Genomic DNA, 21,332 nt, shown 5'->3' on the forward strand with positions numbered 1-21,332 from the left:
TGTGGTTTCAATCCTGCCTTAGTTTCCTCATCTGTAAGACCTAGAAAAGAAGTAAATACAAGGAAATACTGGGCTCCAGGGAATAAAGGATTAGAAATAGAAAACTGTAGTGGCAGTAATGAATAAGACTGATTTCCCTAAAAGTAGGAGGCCAGGCACTGATTATTTTTATTTTTTAATTTTTTTTTTAGCTTTTGTTTTAAGTTCAGGGGTACATGTGAAGGTTTGTTACATAGGTAAATGTGTGTTATGGGGGTTTGTTGTACAGATTATTTCAACATCTGGGTATTAAGCCTAGTACTCACCGGTTATTTTACCTGATCCTCTCCTTTCTCCCACCCTTCACCTTCCTATATGCCCCAGTGTTTTTCTCCTCTATGTGTTTATGTGTTCCCATCATTTAGTTCCCACTTACGAGTGACGACATGCAATATTTGGTTTTCTATATCTGTGTTAGTTGGCTAAGGATAATGGCCTCCAGCTCCATCCATGTCCTTGCAAAGGACATGATCTCATTCTTTTTTATGGCTGCATAATATTCCATGGTTCTATGTATACCGCATTTTCTTTATCCAGTCTATCATTGATGGGTATTTGGGTTGATTCCATGTCTTTGCTATTGTGAATAGTGCTGCAGTGAATATACACTTGCATGTATCTTTATAATAGAATGATTTCTATTTGTTTAGGTATATACCCAGTAATGGGATTGATGGGTGGGTGGTATTTCCATTTTTAGGTCTTTGAGGAGTCGCCACACTGCCTTCCACAATGGCGGAACTAATTTACACTCCCACCAACGTACATAAGCTTTCCTTTTTCTCCACAACCTCAGCAGCTTCTGTTATTTTTTGACTTTTTACTAATAGCCATTCTTACTGGTGTAAGATGGCATCTCACTATGGTTTTGACTTGCATTTTTCTAGTGATCAGTGATACTGAACTTTTTTTCATGTGTTTATTGGCCACATGATAGACTGGATAAAGAAAATGTAGTACGTATGTACCATATCCTTTTTTTCATGTGACTGCTGGCTGCATGTACATCTGTTGAGAAGTGTCTGTTCATGTTATTTGCCCTCTTTTTAATGTTTTTTTTTTCCTTGTAAATTTAAGTTCCTTATAGATGCTGGATATTAGACCTTTGCTGAATGCATAGTTTGTGAAAATTTTCTCCCATTCTGTAGGCAGTCTTTTTATTCTGGTGGTAGTTTCTTTTGCTGTGCAGAAGCCCTTTAGTTTAATTAGACCCCATTTGTCAATTTTTGCTTTTGTTGCAATTGCTTTTGGTGTCTTTGTGATGAAACCTTTGCCTACAGGCACTGATTATTTACACCCCTGTCCCAGCCTTACCCCACTCCCTTTCTTTTTCTGGTGGCAAGTCAGTAAGAATTGTGCATGGGGTTCTGAGGTGATCAATACAAAGGAGAATGTAAGAAATTAGAGGGGACTCAGGGGAGATGGAATACAGACAAGGGGTTGGATGGAATTTGTTCTGTAACTGGAAGCATTCTGCTTGGCCTCGGCACTTGCCAAGGCATTGATGATGCACAATTTGGATGATTTAATCACCAGGAAACTATCTAGGTTTCTTGTTCTGAAGTACGAGAGGAGAGCCTATTAAAGGAAGACCAAGGCTGCATATTGCCATGAAAATAATAAATTTTCATGTTTGGTTTCCGAGGGGAGCTAGTGCCCTGTTCACTACAGGGAGATTTAAACTGGGTAAAACTGACTGGTTTCCAATTCCTTGTGTTCTCCATTTCCAGCCAAGTTCCAGGTTTTCCTAGAGTACAGCTAGGAGCATCTGCACCCAGAGAACACAAAAGAAAACTGTGGAAACCAAACTCGTAAACGTTTTTTTCATTAGCTTCAGGCTCCCAGCCACCAATAAACTGTAGGCTTTAAAAAATTCTGTGTTATTTTGCGAGTTAAGAAAATGTGTATATTCCCCTTATTTATATGCTCAGGACTTTCTTAAAATGTTACACATCAAGCATTTATCTGCTTAGCCACCCCAAAATGTAACAGCATTCTAGTTTTGTACAAAAGAGAAAAAAAAATCCCACTTAATAAACTTGCTGTAACTTGAACCTGTTGGTGGTCTTGGAGGAAACCCAAATCCAGGTTTGGTTGATACTGTGTAATGTGAATGCAATTAGTAGTGGTTTTTCTAAAGTAGAAAGAGATGTAGAAAAATAATGCACAGCAAATTTAGGTCAGAGCTGGGAAACTTGTAAATCCTTATTTTTGTTTTCATTACTTTAAGTAATAGGGCTTTTGTCTTTATTATGTAATTTCCCTAGCGATAATACATTTTAAAACATTTTTCTGTTAATTTCATACATTTGATCAGAAAGCCACAGTTCATAATAAACCCCTGTGATGTGGCAGCTGGCACTGTTTATGTACAGAAGATGACTTCTTGTTCATCCCTGGGAGGCCAATGCAAAAATTACTGATGGGGGCAGCTTTCACTCCCTGTTTTTTCATTTAGTAGAAGGTTTGCAAAACAGTTTTCAGGGGATCGACATCCTCCTTATAGGCTGGGTGAACTGACTTTTACATGCATGGTGTATTTCAGAGTATGTGACTTGATGTCAGCATATTTAAACCTAAGTGACTAGATTGTAAGGTCTGTAAGGACAGATAATTTGTCTTTCTTGTTTATTACTCTATTCCCCTGGCACATAGTAGGTGCTCAGGAAATACTAGCTACTATTGTCCTCTTTAAGATTTGAGATGCAGCTGCTTTTATCCAGCTGCACTGTCCTTGCTGCTCCCCCTTGAACTTGCCAGGCTACTTCTGCTTCAGCACCTTGGAGACCACAGACCAGCAGGGATCACTCCCTCACCTCTTCCGGGTCTTTGTTCAGATTATACCGTCTCAGTGAGGCCCTACCTATCTCCTTCCTTTATGTTTTTTTCCATCTTATCGCTGCCTTCTGATAAACTGATATATTGATATACTGATGTATTGATTTATTTATTTGGGAACATGAGCACCACCAGGACAAGGGTTTCTGTCTGATTTGGTTACTGCTGTATACCCAGTGCCTAGAACATAGTTGCTATAATTTCCGTGGATGAATTGAGTAAATGGATGTTCTGCTACATACTGGCTGTGTGGTAATAGCTAATGCATCTGCTCTCTTGGATCCTTTGTTTGATTCCCCATTTGTTTCATATGGCATATGTGGGTCAGATGAGATGTTGCACATGAAAGCTCTTTTATGCTATGCGTTATGCAAATGTATTCATTCATCTATTCATTTAATCAACCAGACGCAGTTCCTGCCTTCACGGAGCTTAATAATTGGACAAATGAGTAATTTCAGCAAAGTGGGATAGCAGGTGATAGGGATAGTGTGATAGGGAATGTGCAGTGTACTATGGAAGCACCCACGAGGGATTCCTAATTCAGATATGGGGACAAGACCTTGGAAGGCTTCGAGGAGGAAGAGGCATAGAAGCTGAGATCTGGAGATGGAATGGGCATTCAACAGGAGAAGGGAGGGTGATGTAATTGGTGGTATGGAGAATATTGCAGGCAGGAGGAATAATACGCAGTGTCTGGAAGTGCAGAACCATACAGTACTGGTGGAACTGAAAGTAATTCCATCTTTCTGGAACATCCAGTGTGGGGGCAGATAAGTGGATAGGGATGTGGCTTGTGATATAGTCTGGGGACAGATCAGGGAGTGCTTTGCAGGCCATGCCAGGGAGCTTGGACTTGATCCTAAGGACAGTGTGGAGCCATGGAAGTCTTCTAAGAAAGAAGTGACTTGGTCTGACTTTCATTTTCAACAATCATTTTATGGAGTAAGACAGCATATTTCCTCGCCAAGGAACTTGAACACAAGCTCCCAGGAAGGGAGGTTGTGAAAACAGTGAAAGGGCATTCCAGAAAGTAAATCCTTAAGCTCCATGAAATCAGCTGAAATTCTGTTGAATCTGACTGGTGCGTATCACAGCAATGAGGCCAAAAAAAAATCTTCCTAAAAAGCTTAATTATCTTTGGGGCTATACCTCATACTTGAGAGAAGAGACATGGTAGTGCTACATAGATATTTGCATTAACTTTTACACCCCTGTGGGGCAGACAACTGAAGCAGGAGTGGAAGAGTCAGAGCAGTTTTGAATCTGCTTTTTTTTTTTTTTTGAGACCGAGTCTTGCTCTGTCACTAGTCTGGAGTGCAGTGGCACAATCTCAGCTCACTGCAACCTCCACCTTCCGGGTTCGAGCGATTACCCTGCCTCAGCCTCCCAAGTAGCTGCGACTACAGGCGTGCACCACCACACCCAGGTAATTTTTGTATTTTTAGTAGAGACAGGGTTTCACCATGTTGGACAGGATGGTCTCAATCTCCTGACCTCGTGATCTGCCTGCCTTAGCCTCCCAAAGTGCTGGGGTTACAGGCGTGAGCCACTGCACCTAGCCTGAATCTGCTTTTAAGGCCCAGAAAGTGTTAGAGTATCTCCTACCCAGAACTGGTTGCCAAAGTAAAAGAAAGTGGTGACAATAGGGCATAGCAGAGTGGAGAAGAGGCTGGGCAGACCTTGGCCATATCCTTGCTCTGCACCTTACTTATCGCCAGTGTATTAGTTTGTTTTTATACTGCTATAAAGACCACCTGAGACTGGGTAATTTATAAACAAAAGAGGTTTAATTGACTCAGAGATCTGCATGGCTGGGGAGGCCTCAGGAAACTTATAATCATGGCAGAAGGTGAAGTTGAAGCAAGGCACGTTTTACATGGCAGAGCAGGAGAGAGATAGAGTGCCAAGAGAAAAGTGTCACTTTTAAACCATCAGATCTTGTTGGTTTAAAACAACCACTATCATGAGAATAGCATGGGGGAAACTGCCCTCATGATCCAATCACCTCCCACCAGGTCCCTCCCTCAACAGATGGGGATTACAATTCGAGATGAGATTTGAGTGGGGACACAGAGCCAAACCATATCATTTCACCCCTGGCCCCTCCCAAACCTCATGTCTTCTTCACATTTAAAAACCAATCATGCCTTCCCAACATTTCTCCAAAGTCTTAGCTCATTCCAGCATTAAGCCAAAAATGTCCAAGTCCAAAGTCTCATCTGAGACAAGGCAAGTCCCTTCTGCATATGCGCCTGTAAAATCCAAAGCAAGTTAATTACTTCCAAGATACAATGTTGGACAGGAATTTGGTAAATGTTCCCATTCCAAACAGTAGAAATTGGTCAAAACAAAGTGGCAGCAGGCTCCATGCAAGTCCAAAAACCAGAAGGGCAGCCATTAAATATTAAAGATCCAAAATAATCTCCTTTGACTCCATGTCTCACATCCAGGGCATGCTGATGCAAGAGGTGGGCTCACAAGGCCTTGGGAAGCTCTGTCCCTGTGGCTTTGCAGAATACAGCCCCCTCACAGCTGCTTTCATGGGCTGATGTTGAGTGCCTTCAGCTTTTCCAGGTGCACAGTGCAAGCTGCCAGTGGATCCACCATTCTGGGATCTGGAGGCTGGTGGCCCTCTTCTCACAGCTCTACTAGGCAGTTCTCTAGTGGGGACTCTGTGTTTGGACTACAACTCCATATTTCCACTCTGCCTGCCTTAGTAGAGGTTCCCCATGAGGACTCTATTCTTGCAGCAGACTTCTGCCTGGACATCTAGACATTTTCATACCTCCTCTAAAATCTAGGCCAAGGCTTCCAAAGCTTAACTCTTGTCTTCTCTGCACTCAGAGGCCCAATGTCAGATGGAAGCCACCAAGGCTTGGGGCTTGCACCCTCTGAAGCAACACCTGAGCTGTACTTTGGCTCCTTTTAGCCATGGCTAAAACTGGAGTGGCTGAGACTCAGGGTGCCATGTCCTGAGGCTGCAAAGAGCAGGGAGTGCAGAGAGAGGCCCCTAATCCAGGAAACCAGTTTTCCCTTCTTGGTCTCTGGGCCTGTGATAGGAGGGCTGCTATGAAGATCTCTGAATTGCCCTGGAGACATTTTCCCCATTGTTTTGGCTATTAACATTCAGCTTCTCTTTACTTGTGCAAATTTCTGCAGCTGATAGCTTGAATTTCTCTCCAGAAAATGGGTTTTTCTTTTCTACAACATGATCAGGCTACAAATGTTCTAAACCTTTATGTTCTGCTTCCCTTTTAAACATAAATTCCAACTTCAGCCATCTCTTTGTGAATGCCTATGACTGTATGCCTTTGGAAAAAGCCAGGTCACATCTTGAATGCTTTGCTGCTTAGAAATTTCTTCTGCCAGATGCCCAAATCACCTCTCTCAAGGTTAAAGTTCCACAGATCTCTGGAGCAGGGGTAAAATGACACCAGTCTCTTTGCTAAAGCATAGCAAGAGTGACGTTTACTCCAGTTCACAATAAGTTCTTCATTTCCATTTGAGACCACCTCAGACTGGACCTCATTGTCCATATCACAATGAGCATTTTGGTCAAAACCATTCAACAAGTCTCTAGGAAGTTCCAAACTTTCTCACATCTTCCAGTCTTCTGAGCTCTTCAAACTATTCCATTTTCTGCCCATTACCCAGTTCCTAAATCACGTCCACATTTACAGGTATCTCTATAGCAATACCCCACTTCTCTCAGGACCACTTTTCTGTATTAGTCTGTTTTCACACTGTTATAAAGAACTACCTGAGACTGGGTAATGTATAAACAAAAGAGGCTTAATTGACTCACTATTCCGCATGGCTGGGGAGGCCTCAGGAAACTTACAATTATGGTGGAAGGCAAGGGAGAAGCAATCCCCTCCCTCAACACGTGGGGATTACAATTTGAGATGAGATTTGGGTAGGGACACAGAGCCAAACCATGTCACTCAGTGCTGTGGCTTTGGGCATCATTTAACCTCTCTAATCCCCTGTTTCCTTTTCTGGAACATGAAATTTGTACTAGCTATTTTTCAGTGTTTTAAGATTCAATGAGATAAAGCACAGTCAGTGCTGCTATAACAGTTGTTTTGAAAACACACAAATTTGTTCAAAGCTGATCGATGTATTCAGGAAAATTTGAGGATAACACAAATTTTGTGTTTACTTACATAGTCAGTTTTATCCATGAAAAGCACTAGGTTGACTCAGAAGATAGTACTCAGCTAAAGTGAGCTGCATGGCAATACACAAACACACACACAGGAAACATTTACCAGCTCCCTCAGTTCACCAGCTGTATTGAGTTACACTCATCCACATCTGCTGTTATAACTTTCTGTCCATTTTCTGGTAACCAGCCCTCCATTCACCACTTCACAATAACCCATAAGCTGTAACCCCTACAATGCCCATTTCCACAAGAAAATTTCAGGGATTTTTCAAGGTAATGTGTGAAATTTATTAATGTGGTTATATATTTCTTAACCATTTAACATGTGCAAGACTATGCTACCATTTAAATTAGATTCCTATCTTAAGTTTTGTGTGACTGATGTTTTTGAGTAGTGTGTCCCAATCCTGTTTTCCCATAAAGTCTGCTGTTTTTACTGTGCAATTTTGCATAATATGGTGATTTTTCAAAACTCATGTTGTGTTATGGCAGAACTGACTGTCTAGCACAAGTCCTGGCAGACAGCAGACAGTCAGTAACAGGTAGCTGTTTTATTATTAATATTAATCCACCTAAGTACAGTTATGGGTTGGGATAAGGATCACTAGTAGCAATGTTTATTTGCTTTGATTGTGAGTGTTAAGTGAAATGGACTGCCTGAGTGGAAGGGTTTTGGTGCTTTTATCTTTTCTAAGATGTGCTGGTCAGACCACTCCTGGGGTATTAACAGTGAGAAATCAGGTATGTCCAGAAAAGACCAAGCCAGAAAAAGAGAAGGCATGACAGTGATCTGTAAATAGTTAGAGGGCCATCTTGGAGAAAGATTGCTTTGTTTTATGGGGCTTCAGGGTGACAAGGAAGCTCCCAGGCACCAGGGTTTTGACTAGCTCATGGAAGAACCTCAGAATGGTTCCTAGGGGGTGATATGTTCTCCCAGCTCTGACTGGCTGCTCTGGGACGGGGAGAGGGCAGAGAATAGTAGAGCATGGGTTTGGAGCATCTACCTATAACGTTCCTTTTCTTTTTTTTTTTCCTTTAAGGTAGTGTGTAAGGACAGAATCTGCAGGGCTGACCAGAGTAAATTTCAGACAGAAACAATACAAACTTTTCCAGCAATATTTGGACTTTTTTTTTTTTTTTGAGTGATCTAAGAGAATAGTTAGCACATGTGCATATTTATGCAATTTTTTTATGCCCTTGAACGTTGAAAATATAAAGACTATGCTTTACAGATATTTATGACTTCTGGCATGCTTAGGAATAGTGAAATTACATCAATGCTTTCCATCCCAAGGCCTTTTTTTTTTTTTTTAACTTTTCTTCTTCTTCTTTTTTTTTTTTTTTTTTTTTGGTTTGTTTTTTTCCAACTTGGGGAGAAAGCTCAGTTAGTTACTGACCTGGCATTACTTTCTCTCTAACATCCTGGGCAGCTTTTGTCCTCTCCATCTAAGTAGGCTGTTAAGCTGTAGTAGTAAGAAAGATGTTATCCTGGGCTTAGACCCTCTCGGTGGAGCTGAGATGGAGTGGCGTCAGGAAGCACGGGGCATTTGAGCTGAAGGTTGGCAGGGTCTGCTTCAGATATTTAAAGTGGGTTATTCTGAGCCTGCAAACTAGAGGGTTTAGTGTAGTGTCTCTAGAAGAATTACTTTTGTACCCCTAGGTGAATTAAAGAGTAATTATGCTGAGTGTTTTATCTTGCCTGTATATGGATATATAAGATTCCAGGTTTCTATTTGATATTACTGTTAAGAACAGAAGACGTTTCAAACATATTTGATTTTATTAAATTAGTATTCCCTGTAATCATAGGAGGGGTACTGCTGTTAACATGCTAAAAATAGCATTTTTTAAACATGGCAGCTCTCCTGCTCTGATGCTTTGAAAATGAATGTTATCTCTTTTTGTTTCTATGAAGAGCACAAGGGACTTAGGCTTACTCTTAAAATTGATTTTTCCAAAACCAAGTGTCATTAAATTTCTTCCTCTGAGACAAAGTATTCAGGCCTCCTCCTCTTCTAGCACTCAGTCTGGAAAATGTGGATAGTCTTTCCATGTGGGAGCTCTTGTGCTATGTGCATTGGTTCCAAGATGGAAAGTGGACTGCTTTTCCGAGATCTGGGCCTGAGGCATTCCCATGGGCTCACCTGGACTTGTATATAGTGATTGGAATGAATTGGCCTGCACTGCCGTTACCACCAGCCACTACCTGGTCGATTCTGCTTGGGAAACGGCTCTATCAACATTCTTCTAGAGCTGCTGTTTACGGCTGCAAGTGGCAGGCCCATTGATCAATAATTGGCTGAAGTGGTTGGCCCCACTGGTCAGCCTCCCTCCTTAAGCCTGACCTATCTGTTGCTACTTCCTCCGTCCTCTCTTAAAGTCACACAACTTCAAATAAGGTGGTCCCATCTATGTGGGACCACCTTACTTGTTTTCCCTTCTTTCTAACCTCCCATAATGGAAAGAACACAGGTCCCAGAAGCCTGGTTTTAAATCCCAGTTCTGTTATTTATCAGCTTTGTAATTTTGGGCAAGTGACTTAATCTCTCTTAGCCCCTGCTTACTCATTTTAAAACAGTGTCACTCATCTCTATCAGAGCTATTGAGAAAATATGCAAACCATCTTGCATAGTGCCCGGCACATAGACAGCCTTCCAGAACTGGAATCCACACACACCTTACCAATCACTTTTTGAGTAGATTAATTGCCAGCATGTTTCCAGAGCAAAAAGATTAGTTGGTCCTGCTTTCTTCTTTGTGCCAGGCTCTGCCCAGGCCCAGGGGCTACAGAGATGAGTAAGAGGAAGTTCCTACATATAAAGGCACTCCCAGTTTTGCTCAAATTCATTTGTTCAAACATATTTTGATACCTACTGTGTGCAAAATTTGTGTGTCTTTCGGGAGGATACTGAGATGACTCAGTCACTCATTTATTCATAGGTCATCTGTTGTGTACCAGATATTGTTAGAAGCACTATGGATAGAAACAACAGGCAAGACATTATCCTTCCTTTTGAGAAGCTCATAGTGCAGTAAAATACACTTAATTATGGGGAAAATAGATGGAAAGAGAATATGATCTCATTGTTAAAAGGCACTTGTGTTGTTGGACAATATAGGCTACATACAGTAATGTGGATTTCTTTTTTGCAAGTTTCAGATCTTGATAGAGCTTCATTGAGACAACCCTCTGATTTTAGAGTGGAGGAAATGGAGCTTGGGAGTGGTTAATACATCACACATTTAGGTAAAAATAAAGCTGAGATTAGCCCCACAGCAACTTTAATTTGTGTAGTGACTAAAGTCAAAACACGCTCTTTCTTCTTGATTCTATTGTCATCAGTAGCAGCAGAGATTTTATAATTTGAAAACATTGTTCCTTAGGTAGCTCCAACAGGTAGAATTTCAGATCTGCTGCTTGCTTTTTGTAAACTATTGCATTCCATCCTCCCAGTGGCCTTACTGGGATCAGGACCATATTGAACTTAAAGAACTTGCTCAAGGTCACACAATTTGACATACAAAGTCAGGATTCGAATCCAGGTCTGCCTGATTCCGGAGTCCAAGCCCTAAGCCTCAACACCATAGTCCATTCATGATTCATCCTCATTGTAGTATCTGAAGGCTTTTGAGACTTTGCAGAAAAAAGCACATCTTAAATCATTTTTAGGACCTGCTTATCTGAACCAGTGGGAAAACTAAATGTATGAATCATAAGTAGAGTCTATAGGTGTTGGAATGCCAGTTGAGTTAGGATGTATTAATAAGTAGGAACAAAAAGTTAGGATCAAACATTGTATTTTCTTATACCTAGTTTCGTAAGATTTCATAATTAGTGGGGGAATTCTGAGTGAATGAGTATAAAAAGCCCTCTGCAGATAGCCCAAGAGGTGATACTAAAGTCCAGAGGTTATAAACAGAAGGAGGAACATTCACTGTAGATTTTTCTCTACTCCATGACGTCGTCTTGCAGAAATTCTGCGCTTGGCACTAATCAGACCTGAAGTTAATTTCTTAAAATCACCGATGCCTTATTTAAAGAATTTAACATTCTGCATGTAGCTGCTCCACTGCCAAACCAAAACACCCCTGGTTCTTTTGTGACCACTAATGCAATTGATTTTCCATCTTTTTAAGAATGCCCCCTCCTATCCCTCCATCTTTACCTCTCAATTAATTTATGTTTATATTGTAAAAAGCTTGTGGGCCTGTTGAGTTGATATTGCAAAAGGCTGACAACCACATAGAAGTACCTCTTACAGCAATGAAGTGTGTGCGTGGTTGAATTTTCTGTTAACCAGCATCAAGACATTGGTGCCGTCTTGGATGAATGGCAGAGGAGGCTGAGCTCAACTTGGCCAAAGCAGCATGGGGCTAATAGAATGTTTCTGTTCCCCGTAAAGAAAGGTAGTCGAGCATCTGTACTTTCCATTGAACTCCAGTTTCCATCCTGCTTTGAAAATTCTACTTGCCGTGTCAGTGAGAGCCACATGACAAGTGCTCAGTATGTCAGATTTGTTTTCATTTTACACTACGTATGAATTTGACTTCCACAGCAGGGCTGTGTTAATTTCCCAAAGCTCTTTCAATAATTGTATTCTTTTTAAAAATATGCATACTATTATTCTTTTTAGGATTGTGTTATGGTTGGTGTTTTGAAAGTGGTTAAAGGATTACTGGTCGCATGTGGAGTAATGTGTACATGATGCACATTTCCAGATGTAAACAGCCTCCAAAGTTCACTATGTAGTTTGCATAGCTATTCTACTCATTTCATTAGACTGAATTCGGTACTTTCTGGCCAGAAGAGTAGGTTTTTCTCTTTGGAAAATTAAGTTTGGATAACCTTTTCTGAAAAGCAGTTTCAGTTTGTCATATTGACATTTATATTGATAATTAATTGTTTATGGCTGCCAAAAGAAAGTGTGTATCTTTGCTTGAGGCCAGGAGTTCCAGATCAGCCTGGTCAACATAGTGAGACCTTGTTTCTACAAAAATTAGCTGGGCACAGTGGTGTGTGCCTGTAGTCCCAGCTGATTGGGAGGCTGGGGTGGGAGAATCAACGGAGCCCAGGAGGTAAATGCTGCAGTGAGCTGTGATCGTGCCACTGCACTCTAGCCTGGGTGATAGAAATGAGATTCTGTCTCTTAAAAAAAAGTATGTATGTAATTGTGTATGAGCTAAGTTAGTCTTCCTGTCACAGTTGTATGGTAGCTACTACAGTCAGGCACTACATAATCATCTTTCAGTCAACGTTAGACCGCATATAAGATGGTGGTCCAATAGGATTACAATGAAGCTAAAAAAACTCCTAGTGAGACTGTAGCTGTTGTAATGTTGCAGCACAGTGCTTTACTCATGTGTTTGTGGTGTTGTTGGTATAAACAAACCTGCCCTGCCAGTCCTGTAAAACTATAGCTCCTCCAGTTATATACAGTATACCTAATTGTATACTGAGAATAGTATGCTTGATACTTGATAATAGTAATAAACAACTATGTTACTGGTCTATATATTTACTATATTTTTGATTATTATTTTAGAGTGTACTCCTTTTGCTTCTAAAATAAAACATTACCTGTAAAACAGCCTCAGGCAGGTCCTTCAGGAGGTTATTTCAGAAGCAGGCATCGTTAACATAGCAGATGACAGCTCCATGAGTATTATTGCCCCTTGAAGAGCTTCCAGGGGACAAGATGTGGAGGGGGAAGACAGTGATATTGATGATCCTGACCCTGTGTAGGCCTAGGCTAATGTGTGTGTTTGTGTCTTCATTTTTAATGTCAAAATGTTTAAATAGAAAAAGCTTACAGAATAAGGATGTAAAGAAAATATTTTTGTACAGCTGTACAGTGTGTTTCTGTTTTAAGCTAAGCGTTATTACAAAAGGGTCCAAAGTTAAAATATAAGTAAAAGGTTTATAAAGTAAAAAAGTTACAGTAAGCTAAGTTTAATTTATTATTGAAGAAAGAAAAGTGCTTTTTATTTAGTGTAGCCTAGGTGTATAGTGTTTATAAAGTCTACAGTAGTGTACAGTAATGTCCTAGGCTTTCGCTTCCATTTCCACTGACTCACCCAGAGCCACTTCTGATTCCTGCAAGCTCCATTCATGATAAGTACTCTCTACAGGTGTAACATTTTAAATCTTTTATACTATATTTTTACTTCATCTTTTATATGTTTAGCTATACAAATACCATTGTGTTAGAATCGCCTACAGTATTCAGTATGGTAACATGCTATGCAAGTTTGTAGCCTGGGGCAACAGGCGCTATCATAAAGCCTAGGTGTGTAGTAGGCTATATACCATCTATGTTTGTTTAAGTACGCTCTGTGATGTTCACATGACAACAAGCATATCAACTAAGGACGCTTTTCTCTGAACATACCTCTGTTGTTAAGCGACGCATGGCTGTAATTGATGCATTAACTGGTTACCTGTACCCTCTATTTAGGGCTTCAAAAGTTGGATCTGTCCATCTAAGATGCTTTTAAGTAACATTTACCTTGAAGAAATAGATGGTTGATTGGTTTAAAGAAAGAGACAGCTGAGTTGAATGGGGAAGCCAGATTTTGACTGTATTTCTAAGAGGAGGTATTCTGTAATGTTTTGGTAAAAGAATGTCTGTCTCCATATCATCCATCCGTCCGTCTGCCCGTCCGTCCATCCATCCATCCATCCGTCCATCCAATTGGCATTTACTTATCCATTAATCTGTCTGTAATGCAAATATTCCAAACATTAAAAAAGTATAAGAAGACTCTGTAGTGCAATGGATAGCACATTGACCTTTTTTGTTGTTTTTGTATTAGTTTACTGCAATTAAAAAATGTACAAATAATATATGTACCAAAGAAAATTCAGAAAACAAAGCAACATTGAGAAAGTGAAAGACTATTAAATCTCTCCTAAGCTCCTACTGTAAACACAAAAAATTTCATTTAATATTTTGGTACATTTCCTTCTGGGCATTTTTGCTCTATGCATACGTTTTTATCCATAGATGTAATCATCTTGTCTATGCTATTTTGTAGAAAGCTTTTTTTCACTTAATATGTAATATTATTTTTTCCAAGTCTTTATAGATACTGTTTTTCTTTTTTTTTCTTGAGATGGGGTCTTGCTATGTTGCCCAGGCTGTACTTGAACTTCTGGGATCAAGTGATCTGCCTGCCTCAGCCTCCTGAGAAGTTGGGACTTCAGGTGCATGCCACCTTGCTTGGACAAATATTATCTTTAGTGTTTGTATGATATAACACTGAATGAGCACAGCCTACATGATTTATTTAACCATCAGTCAGTGGTTGGATGTTTAGGGTATTTCATCTTTATTGTCTTTGAAAATTAAATAAAACAAAATTTGATGAAAGTCCAAGGTGGCCCAACACAGTGGCTGAATATATCTTATCAGTCTGTTACATTATTCACGTGGAAATGGAAGCATCTGAGAGGAGTATATATTAAATTAAACTTACGGAAGTGCTTATGAACAGTAGGAAATGAGAGTTGGTAAATGGAGTCATTTTATTTCATAAAGATGCCTTAGAGCTTTAAGCCCAAACCCCTACACTTTGAGTCACTTTGGATTTTGTGCATCTGTCCATGATGCACCGTGATTTTATCTTATACAGTGTTTGGCACGAAGCATTAAATCTTCTTTCCTTCACAATTTTCAGAATCTGTGAAATAGGACCTGAGCCAGCCTAGAAAAGTCTATCTGCTTGTCTGTTTAGTTTTTTTTTTTTGAGAAAGAGTTTCACTCTCTCTTTTTTTGAGAAGGAGTTTTCACCAGGCTGGAGTGCAGTGGCGCAATGTCAGCTCTCTGCAACCTCTGCCTCCCTGACTCGAGCGATTCTTCTCTCTCAGCCTCCCGAATAGCTGGGACTACAGGCATGCGCCACCATGCCCAGCTAATTTTTTTGTGTTTTTAGTAGAGACAAGGTTTCACCATATTGGCCAGGCTGATCTCGAACTCTTGACCTCAGGTAATCCACCCACCTCGGCCTCCCAAAGTGCTGGGATTACAGGTGTGTGCCACTGGGCCTGGCCCTGTTTAGATATTTTAAAATAATCTTTTAATTCTGAGTAGAATAGTATTTGTATAATAGTTGTGAGTTGAAGGCAAATACTTTAAAAAAGTTGAGTTCTTTTCTTTTCAAAATATAAGTCATAAAAATGCATGATTCTCCCTGAGGAGCCAGCTTGGCGTCAGACTCTGGAGCCAGACAACCTGGCTTTATTTCCTGTTCCACCACTTTCTGCTGGGTGAACCTGGGCAAGTTACTCGACTTGTCTAGGTGTCAGTTTTCTCATCTAGTAAATGGGAATAATACTATTATAGGTTTCTAGAATGGTTTAAGTATGTTCAAACACAGTGTTAACTCCTACTCTTCTCAGCAGGTTCCTAAGGGTCTGCGTTTCTAGTGTTTTACCATGTCAATGGCATTTATAATGTTCTGCAATATCCCTCACTGAGTGGTTTTTCTATGAGTATTTCTATGAGTGTTTCTTCCCCAACTAGTTTATGATGACGGTAATCATACTGGCCACCACTTTTGATGGAGTATTATAATACATATTCTACATGTATTATAAAATGTAAGTCTCATTGCCATTTATGAGGTATGCATTTTCACCATTTTCTTTTTAAAAATTTAGTAACTAAAGGTTGTAGAGGTTAAGTAACTTGCTTAAGGTCCTAAAATTGCTAAATGTGGAACTTGGAACTAAATTCTGGTCTGGCGCATGTGCCACCAACCGCTTTTGTAAATTCCTTTAACAAAGGGACTTTTATGCTTTTTAGATCCCTTACAGATTTCGGCACAGTTCCTTGAACATAGTAGGTCCTAAGTTTTTTGTTTTTTTAAATGAATGAAGGTAGAAGTGATCCTGTGGATAATAGAACTTTTTTTCCAATAAGAAAACCAACAATATTGCTTTTTAATGACATGAAATTATGAGTCTTAGAATTTTATTCTGCTTCCATACTACATCTAAGAGAATGAAGAGTTCGTAATTATTTGTGTATGAAACTGTTTGTATTTCATGTGAAACAAATGTAGAGACCCTGTATTTGAGACTCTGATTTGAGAAAACCTTGATTAGCATTACATTGGTAACCATTGAAGCAATTTTAATTTAAATAAAGGATTCAGCTAATTCTGGATCTGTTTTTAGCCATTTGTTTAACAAACATTTATTGTGCATATACCTTGTGCAAAGCCCTCTGCAGAGGATTAAGGGTTTAAGGATGAATATGATGGGTAACCATTGAAGCAATTTTAATTTAAATAAAGGATTCAGCTAATTCTGGATCTGTTTTTAGCCATTTGTTTAACAAACATTTATTGTGCATATACCTTGTGCAAAGCCTTCTGCAGAGGATTAAGGGTTTAAGGATGAATGTGATGGTTTCTATATGTAAGAAGATTTTATCCAATATCATGAGTTTAGCTATGCCCTGATGCTAATGACTCCTACATATCATTAACCCAGCCCCCACCCTGGCCTTCATTATTCAGCTCTGTGTTGGATACTTCCCCATGGATATCTCATAGGCCTCCAAAGTTAATTTATTATCTCATCCCCAGCACCCCTATGCCTCATTATATATTACATTCTTATACGTGTTAAATATTCCACCTCTGTTGGTAACATCACTATCTAACCATTCAAACCACTGTCTAAACTTCCACCTTAAAACAAACAAACAAACAAAACAGAAGTAATCTTTGATTCCATTTTCTCCCTAACTCTCTACATTTAGCCATTCACTAATCCTGCTAATTTTTTCCCCCTAATTACTATTAAGACCTGTGAAGGATTTGAGACTTTTCTTACTTGCAAATGAACTTGCCTGCCACAGTTCCATGGATGCTGGCAAAAGACACAGGATTCCTGGGTTAGAGACAAAGGACTTTATTAGTCATAGCAATAGCAGTAGCCAGAGTGTCAACGTATTCATTCACTGTTTCTCGAAGACCCAACTCACATAGGATGTCATGAAGAGATCCGGGTGACATCCATACATGCAGTGCATTGTGTTACAGAAGAGGAACTCTGAACTTAGGGAACCCAAATCTTTTATATTGGGCAGTAAAGATGCTTCACCTTTGCTCCAGAGGGAGATCATTTCTTCCAAGGCTGTTCTCCATATAAACATCTTTGAAAAGATAGTCTGGAACCAAGGGCAGCCCGTGCTTTGCTCACAAGATGTGCAGAAACCTAAGGGGCTCATGGAGAATGCCTCCCAGCATATATATCTTGCATCTGTTCTCTCTGCTCCTTCTTTTTTTTTTTTTTAATCAAAGGTCCCTTACTGCTCCTGCTTCCATGAGTAGCAGTGACCAGGGGAATAGGGAGAGGAAGCAGCTGGCAAGGGAGGGGTCACCTCCACAGCATTCCATTTATACACAGAACTAAACAGACAAGCACAGAGTCACTGTTGCAGTTAGAAGCTGGCAGCATGGGAAGGGGGAGGAACAGGAGGGGAGTGGGGGTGTTGTTAAAAAAAATACAAGCCCCCCCAACAACTTGGGTGCCTGGTGGGAATTTGGTCTGCTTCAACCCAAAAGGAATCAGAAGATGAAAAGCAGTTTGGGAAGGCCAGAACCATCAGGGATGGAGGGAGGAGGAAAATCCAGGGGGTGAGGGGTGTGTTTGGCAACTGGGGTGAAGGGATTGCCCTCCCCTGGCTGGGATTCCCCCCAGCCCAACTGGTCTGGCAGGAAGGGGCCAGCCTGCAATCCCCAAGGGCAGGTATAGGGCTGCTAGATGCTCCAGGCAGGGTGCCAGAGGGGCTCACAAAGGCTTACCCTCCAGGGAGATGATGGCACTGCCCCCCAGCTTCTCTCCCAGGGTGCAGTGGTTCTTGACCTCCTTGCAGAAGTTTGCTTGTAATTCATGCTTGATCCCTGTCAGCTTCTTCTTGACTGCATCCTTGGAGCTGGCATAGATCATTTTGCTCTTAAGGGGCACAGACTCAGGGGCCCAGAAGATAAACACCAGGTCCTCCTTCTTGCTCTCCTTGGTCTCGTAGGTTGTGTCATAGAGGATGTAGTGGCAGTCCTTATCTGGCAGCATCTTAACAAAGGTGGCCTAGGGGTCATCCACGGTCTGGCCCATATCACCCACCAGGACCTTCTTGCCCTCCTCCAGGATGGTGTTCTTCTTGCCCTCACTCAGGCAGAAGAGCACCACCTTCTTGTGCTTCTTCACCTCCTCCGGCATTGAAGATTTAGGCACCTTCATGTGGTTGAACACCTCGATGACACCACTGGAGACAGCCACACTGGAGACCACATTTCTGAAAGTGAAAAGGAGAGGGCATGGAGAGCCGCAGAAGCTTCAGCGCTGCAGCCGCTGCCGGGACCTGACTGCCCTCTGCTCCTTCTTTGCACCATTAGATCAGGCACATTGCCTATAGGAAGATTGCAACAACTTTTTAGCTGATTTCCCTAACTCAAGGTGGGTCCCTCTTCATATTCAGTCCCCGACACCTTGCTGAACTAGCCTCCTGAGACACAAATCTGAGTCTTTTCTGCTTAAAGCCATTTACTGCCTGCCCATTATCTATAGGAAAAGCCCAAGCTCCTTAGCATGACACCAAAGGGATTTTCAGACCAGCCCTTGCTGATCCCCTCCAGCCTAGGGGGCAGCGTATCAGAGTGATTATCTCCCTTACTGCCCTGGTGACTTAACCTTTGTGGCCTCCTTTCCTCATTGCTAAATTAGGATGATAAAACTTACCTCCTGGGTTGGTGAGAATTAATCAGCTCACACATGATTAGCCTTCAGTAAATGTTGGCTGTTAGGGTTGTGTCTTTCCACTCTGCCTCACACTTTAAGATCTGGCTACATGGTTTTCTGCTCACTCTGTGTCGCTTTTCACCATGGTTAGTGCCTTTATTGCTGCGACCCACCCTTCTTGCAATGTCCTCCAATCCCTGTTGCCTGGGTTCACACTGGTTAGGCATATCCTCTTCCTTCTCTTGGATGCTCCAGGCACATATTGGCCATTGACCTATAAATATCTACTAATAAGTCAGTTTCTGCTGCTAGATTCTCAACTTTACGGCGGTTGTTTTATTTATCTTTGTGTTGCTAGCACATGGCATGTGTTGAGAAAAATGGTGAATGAATACCTAAAAGAACAAAAGGAATTCACAGTCTCCTAGGGTGTTTGGGCTCTAGGGATGAACAGTGGAAGGCAGCTAAGTAGCTTAATAATAACAGGTGAGAGAATCTGGGTAAAGTTGGGGCCGAGGTGAAAATTAGGCTCTATAGGAGTCCAGTGTAGGGCGTTTGCTTGTTGAGTGTGGTGCATGTGGTGAGGAAGCCTGTTTAAAGTTATCTCCTCAGTGACATAAAGCAGCCCCTTCTAGGCAATCTTAATTACTCCCTTCCCTGAAAGGATCTATTGCAAATGGAAGGTCATGCAATCTGTCTTCTTGTAAGATCTGTTCCTCAGAATACAATGAATTCTCTGTTACCTGGAAGAGTGGGTAGAACGGATCTTCTTTTTAATTAAATTGTCTCTGCAGCAGAAAGTGACTTTATCCCACCTTTTGAAGTCTCCCTGTTCTCCTTGGCCTGGCTCAAATCACTGTTCTTGAATTTATTGTTACACTAGTGCACCCTGCATTGCGAGTTATAATTTAATGTGAGCATATCTAATTCCCTAATGAGATGGAGACTCTTTGGGAATTTATGTTTTTTTTTCCCCTGAAATGTTTAATGTCATGCTTTTGAATTAAGAAGGCTTCTACATATATTTATAGACTGGCTGAGTTTTTCCATATATGTGTTAAGAACTTTCACATAATTATAACACAGCCTGAATTTCAGAATGCCAATGATCTTCTCCAGGGCTTCAGCTTCCTGAAGCAACAGCTACTCAGCACCTATTATTAAATGTTTAATGTGCCATTTTTATTAACTTTGAAATAAAAACTGAAATATTTGGAAAATGTTGATAAATGAACAAACAAAAAAGCTCTGAAATAACCCTATAGTAGTGATAACTGCTATTATAATAGTATTTGGAGTATGTGTCTATAGACTCACTTCCTTGGCTTTGTGTTTTTGCTTCTCTTTCTCTTTCAATGAATGGGGTCATCTTTTATCACTCATCTGGCAACCTGCTTTCTTCCCCTTCACATCAATAGATGTTTATTAAAAGTGATGATGCTGGAGAATTTCTTTTAGTTCCTGTTTCAACCTTTGATCCACTGTTTTGCCTTGTTTGCCACTACCTGTCTTTCCTTGATTTCTATATTTCTCTCCAGATTGACCCACTATTGTGTTCTGATCTCTGATACCTGCATGCATCTTCATAGTAGGTTCCAACTTTTGGGAGTGTCTGCTGTGCCCCAGATACTTGCGTGTGTTTTACATGCTTTAAAAATCTGTTTTCTGATAGACTGGATACTTGTAGTCTCCATTTCACAGATGAGAAATTTGGTGTAGAGATTTAGTAATTTATAAAAGATCATGAAGCTTAGGTGGAGCCTGAACCTATGTTTTTATACTCAGCACCCCCTCTAGTATGTGAAACTGCCATCTTTAGCTTCAGACTTCTTCTGGAATACTGGTTTTTGGGTGCTATGTCTAATCAGCTTTCAGCTCTACAGTATTCATTGAAGGGCACCAAACCCACACCCCTGGGCCAGCATAGTGAATTTTATATTTTTTATTTGAGAGAGAGAGATATAGAGATAGAATATGTATGTGTGTGTGTGTTTGTGTGTGTGTTTGAGGAATCAGCTGTGGCTCTTGCTTTCACTCCTCATGGTGAGGAGGTGGCCTGTCTCTCACATCTGTTTTCAGCCCCTGTTCCTCAATACCAGAATGATTTTCTGTTAACTCAATGCACCTTTTCTTTGTAATTCATGTCGATTTTCCTCCAGCCACCTGCACGGTCTCTGGCTTGCTCTCAGGCTGTGAGTAAGTTCTTTGTGTACTTGCTGTTTTTGATAACCTCAGCCCAAGATTTAATGTCAAGGTGCGGGCCCTATTAAAGATGCCATGAATCATCCTGTCTTTGTTTGAAGATTTCTGTGTTGGCAAGTGGGCAGATAGAAGTAGCTGTAGGTTTCCCAACCAGATGTACTGGTAGCTGGGATGGGGGCATTCGGCTGAAGTACCTTCCTATCATTATTTGGCAAAGAAAGAGCCACTGAGATTAAGAGCATAATCCTTGCTTGTGATCTGGCTTCATCGATGGAATCACAGAGCCTCCGTGTTGTAAAGGGCCTTAAAATCATCTGCAACTGCACCACTTGA

At 40.8% G+C, this 21,332-nt stretch overlaps 1 protein-coding gene and 1 pseudogene across 1 annotated transcript in view; one reads left to right on the forward strand and one right to left on the reverse strand.

Moving 5' to 3' along the window:
• LOC105710183 (inactive tyrosine-protein kinase transmembrane receptor ROR1) overlaps nucleotides 1–21,332 on the forward strand; it is a 359,068-nt gene that overhangs the window by 51,864 nt on the left and 285,872 nt on the right. The window lies entirely within an intron of this gene.
• Nucleotides 17,850–18,314, reverse strand: LOC105710369 (cofilin-1-like; annotated as a pseudogene).

This window comes from Aotus nancymaae, unplaced genomic scaffold, assembly GCF_030222135.1.
Source record: "Aotus nancymaae isolate 86718 unplaced genomic scaffold, 86718_ANA_hifiasm-v0.15.2.pri h1tg000007l, whole genome shotgun sequence".
NCBI classification, from domain to species: domain Eukaryota; kingdom Metazoa; phylum Chordata; class Mammalia; order Primates; family Aotidae; genus Aotus; species Aotus nancymaae.